Source organism: Ceratotherium simum, chromosome 30 (genome assembly GCF_057802395.1).
Source record: "Ceratotherium simum simum isolate JZ-2026a chromosome 30, ASM5780239v1, whole genome shotgun sequence".
NCBI classification, from domain to species: Eukaryota; Metazoa; Chordata; class Mammalia; order Perissodactyla; family Rhinocerotidae; genus Ceratotherium; species Ceratotherium simum.
In genome coordinates this window covers 38,316,314-38,321,403 of record NC_141929.1, presented here as the reverse complement: position 1 = coordinate 38,321,403, position 5,090 = coordinate 38,316,314, and positions in this window count along the sequence as shown.

Genomic DNA, 5,090 nt, shown 5'->3' with positions numbered 1-5,090 from the left:
TTTTAGGGGGACATAAACCTTCAGTCTATAGCAGTAACTTACTTAATAGGGTTTAATGATGAGACTTCTGTAAAAGTCACAAGCACAGCTAAGGGAAACACCACCCAGGGACTAGCAACAGCTGGATTCACAGTCAGGCCTGAAGAGGCAAGTGGAGGGAACAGGTGAAGCTGATAGTTGCAGGTGAAGGGCTTGTCAACAAAAGGAGGTTCTCCAAGAAGCAGGTGCCAAGATAAGACTAAACACGCAAGGATTTTATTAGGGAAAATGCTTATGAGAGGAAATGGGGAGGGAAACCAGAAAGGCAGGGAGAACCATCAAACATGAGGTAAGTCTGACCCCAAATGAAGAATAGAGGGAATTAAGGCAAATCCTTAACTGCTGTGCAGACTAAAGAAATTTTGTCAAGATTGTCAGGGAGTCCTTGAGCCAAAATTGGCCATCAGAGGAGTCTCATGTCTCCCAGGAATGCCTTTTTATCCCTCCTGCACATAGTCGTTGGCTGGGAGCAGTCCATGCAACACAGCCTTGGTGCAATGTGGGAATGGATTTCAGAGCACAGCAACCAGGGCCTTTGGTTAATTATGCTTCCTGCAGAGATTTGTCTTGTGGTTGCCACAGAGGCTGTGGCCATAAGTAGAGGAATGCTACCCCAGGCAGGGAGGGAGCCAGGGGAGTAAATACCACAACGTCACTCTGCTCCCTCTCACTCATCTCTTGGGGGTGCCTCCCATTGGCCAAACTCAACTGGAAGCAGGAGCCTGGCGAGGCAGTCCCTGGAGGTCATCCCTCCCGGGCGCAGAGCAGGATTGAGAAGAGGAGAAAGTGGATCCTGAGGGGCAAACGGGAGATGGGGCATGAAGATCTTCCTCTTCCCCTCTCCTCACCTAATCATCTCCTACAATCTCTCAGCCTCCAGCTCAAACATCCCTTCTTCAGGAAATCTTGCCTGGACCATCAAGGTAGGAGAGGTTCCTCTGTTGGTCCAATCCTTTCCTTCCTTGCACTTACCAGTCTGTAACTGTACCCTCGGATTTGTGCCTGTTTTCTCCTGTCTGCCTCCCCCTACCAGACTGTAAGCTGCAAGAGTGCAAGGCCACTTCCAGTACTCCTCACCAGTGTATTCTGGGAGTCTTGCACAGTGCCTGGCACAAAGTAGAGGCCCAATAAATATTTCTTGAATGAAAGAATTCAGAGCTGAAAGCGCCCCTAAACCTCGAAACATGCTCATCATTTATTTACATATGGAGAAACTGAGGCCTAGAGAAGAAAAGTGATTGCCCAAGATAACCTAGACCAGCACTTCTCCCACTATGGGGGCTGAAATATCTTGGTTCATTTTTATTTCCATTTTGTTGCAGACTGATACTTTTGTAGTATACAATAAAAATGAATTATTAGAAAAATGAAATAAAAACACAAAGACCTACAAAATACAAACCACATTTGTTATTATTAGATTCAACAGAAATAAAATTGTGCTGTCAAATTTCTATGTTTCAAAAGGCTAACTTAATTTCTATGTTTATCTTGTCTCAGACAAGAAACAGTTGGCAGGCATTGACATAAACCATCCATGCTGGGACCCAGTGCACCCCCGCCCCCAGCCCTACCCCAGGCTGCGTCCTGGGCAGGGCTTGGCTTTCCAGCTCCTCCACGTCAGTGCAGGAGAGAACCATCGGCAAGCCACCCCTTTCCCAGCCCTCGTCTCCCTAGAACAGGATTTGGAGCCTGGGCCAGTTTTGGAGCCAATTTTCCTCTGCAGTGAGTTGGCAGGGACCAGCAGCCCCCCAGATGCAGTGCTTCAGGAGCTGTGAGGCACAGAAATGCGATTACAGAGCTGCCATCTGCGTACTGCTGCCTGCCTCTCCCTCGCAAATCCCAACTCTCTCCTCCAGAGCACAAGGTGAGCAGGAGGCTCTGCTACTTTCTGGCACTCCACAGCCTGGGGGTCTCTCCCTGGCCCTGCAGAGACCCTTCTCCAGCCTCCCTTGCACTGGAAACACTGATCTGTTTCTGAGAAAGGCCTGAACAGCAGCAGATGCAGCCATCACAAAGTTGGGTGCCTGAGCCTGAGGAAGCCTGACTATGCAGACCAAGGCGCTGGTTTCAGTGGGGAGACCCAGGTCCAGAGAGAGTAAGGCTGCCCACATCCATGCGGGAGTGAGGAGCCTGGAGCCCCTTCTTACTTCTCCTCTTCTCAGTGGTCTCATTAGCATCTGCTGTGATTGCCATGTACTCAAATGTGCCTTCACCTCCCAAGAGGTCCCCCGCCTCCTCTCTGGCTTCCTTCCAATCTTTGTTCACACCAAAGCCAAAAGCAGGTCCCCCCTCTGCTTAAAACCCTCCAAAGGCTTCTCATTGCTCTCAGAATCAGGTGCAATGGCCTTGCCAGAGCCAGCAAAACTTGCATGGCTGGATTGATCCACTTAACTCACCAACAGAACCCCACTCAGGTGTCTCAAATGGATTTCAAGCTCATTATATCCAAGATGAACTTGAGCATCCCTGTAGACCTGTCCTCCTCCAGAGTTCCTCGTCTTGCCAATGACACTACCTTTCATACAGCTGAAGAATCCAGAATTAGGGAGTTACTTCTGATAACTCCTTTCCCTCACCTTCTGTAGCCAAATCAGTGCCGAATGGTTTTTCCTCCTAAGTATATTTCAAACCCATCCTCTTCTCTCCATCTCTGGCCCTCCAGTCTAGTCTCAAGGTTCCATCACCTCTGGCCAAGTGACTGTGTTAACTTCTGACCCAGAACCATACATCCACTCAGGCTCTATGCTTTCTCCTCACTGCCGCCAAACTATGGGTCATGTCCCCCTCAAGCCTTTCAGAGCCTTCCCACTGGTCTTGCAGCCAATCTCTGCGACTCCCTCACTCACTTCTCCCAGGTGCTCAAATATCACACTCTCCCCCACCTCAGGGCCATTGTACATACTACTCCCTCTGCCTGGTGTGCTCCCTTCCCTGTCCTCTCCCCCTAGCCCCAGTAAATGCCTACTCCATCTACACGTCTTCACTAGAACAAAACTTTGACAAGGTAAAATCCCTAGCATATGCATTCCTAGCTCAGATAGATGGCCTTGTTCTTGATTTCAACGCAGAGGAGGAGCCACCCACCCACATACTTCCCTTCCCACCACCTCTCAAACCCCCAGGCGTCAGCAAAGCTCCTCTTTGCCAACGTCCACCTTCAGCAGGCTCCTGGCAAGCCCTGGCTCTGCCCACTGGACTGGCACAGAAAGGCAAACCATAAGCCCATGAGTCGGCCCCAGGAGTTGACCCAGGGACTGTGCTCCCAGCTGGCACACACTATAGACCCAAGCTCTGAGGACAGGAGCTTAGGATCCCAGCACTGCACTGCTGAGACACACCTCAGAGATAATATTGTCCACCTACCTCATCATGGTCCACATGGCAACTGGAGCCCAGCAGGGGAAGGAGTTTGTCCAAGGCCATTTTGTGGGTCAATGGCAGAGTCTAGATAAGAAGCAAATCTCTTCATTCCCACTTCAATGCCCTTCCCACATTAACAAGGAGGGGAGACAGTATGAAGACGTACCATCAAGAGGCTCCACAAGAAGCAGACACAAAAAGGGAGGTGAAGCAGAAAAACATGGGACTGTCTCTTGAGCTCACTTGAGACAGCCCTGAAGACTGTGAGAAATAACTGGGTGAGACTGTGGTGGAGGAAAGGGGGATGTGACTACAGGAGGTCCTGCTCCGTGCTGGTAGGGACCAGAGCTGGTAAAAAAGTAACAGTTATTACCATCAGTAGGACCTCTCCCTCTCCACAGTCGGGTAAGGTCTAGGAAAACCCAGTTTCGATTTTATAAGAAGAAGATCAGCCCTGAGCTAACATCCATGCGAATCCTCCTCTTTTTGCTGAGGAAGACCGGCCCTGAGCTAACATCTATTGCCAATCCTCCTCTTTTTTTTTCCCTTTTTCTCCCCAAAGCCTCAGTAGATAGTTGTGTGTCACAGTTGCACATCCCCCTAGTTGCTGTATGTGGGATGCGGCCTCAGCATGGCCGGACAAGCGGTGCGTCGGTGCGCACCCGGGATCCGAACCCGGGCCGCCAGCAGTGGAGCGCACGCACTTAACCTCTAAGCCACGGGGCCGGCCCCCCAGTTTCCATTTTAATAACACAGCAACTTGTATGCAGGACTCTCTGAGACTAAAGTGGAAATATCTTTTAGGATACTTTTCGGCTGTTTCAAGTTTGGCAGAGAACACCCAACTAAAAATGCCTTAAACAGTACGTATATTTATTCTCCTATTTTCCAAGAAGTGCAGAGGAAGTTTCAAGCATTGGTTCTGTGACTCAGTGAGGTCATTAAGGTCCAGGCTCTCCCCATGTTTTCACCCTGTTGTCCTCACTATGATGATGCTGTTCCTCTCGTGGTTGTGAGACAGCCACAGCAGCTCCGAGGGATCGCATCACCACACAGCAGTGGTCACAAGCAGGAAGGGGGAAGACAGTTTCTTCTCCCTCATATCTCTTTTATCTTGGATTAAATTTTTTCCCAGAAGCTCCCGTTCCCTACCCAGGAGACTTCTCTTAGGATGTCATTGGCCAGTTCAGAACCAAAGCCCATTTCTAGCTGCAAGGCACACCTAGAAAGCAGTCTCTGGAAGTTTCCATCTGTATAGGTGAATATGAGCTCTGCTGGTGAGTAAAAAAGGACTGGAGAATGGGCTGTTTGGATAATCAACGGACAGATTCTGCACCAGTGGGCTAAGATGAGGACAACCCCACCACACATCATGCCGTGATCCAGAAATTTGCTAGAAAGAACTGATTATCCCCTGACAAGCACTTTCGCAAAGATCACTGAATCTAAGGCAACCTTGACCTTGTGGGTTGACTCATCCCGTGAACAACTAGACATCTGTCCAAGATTTTCCTCCTCCTCCAGCCTCCTGTATACTCACTGAAGGCCCTTCTGTCCAAGACTGCACAGAAAGATGACTAAGACACCTTATGAAAAGGACCAACCAACCAGTCCTCCATTTCTCCTTTGGTCTGGGGAAGATGGTCCGAGAGAATATTTGCCAAGAGAGGAAAAGAAGTGAATGGAAA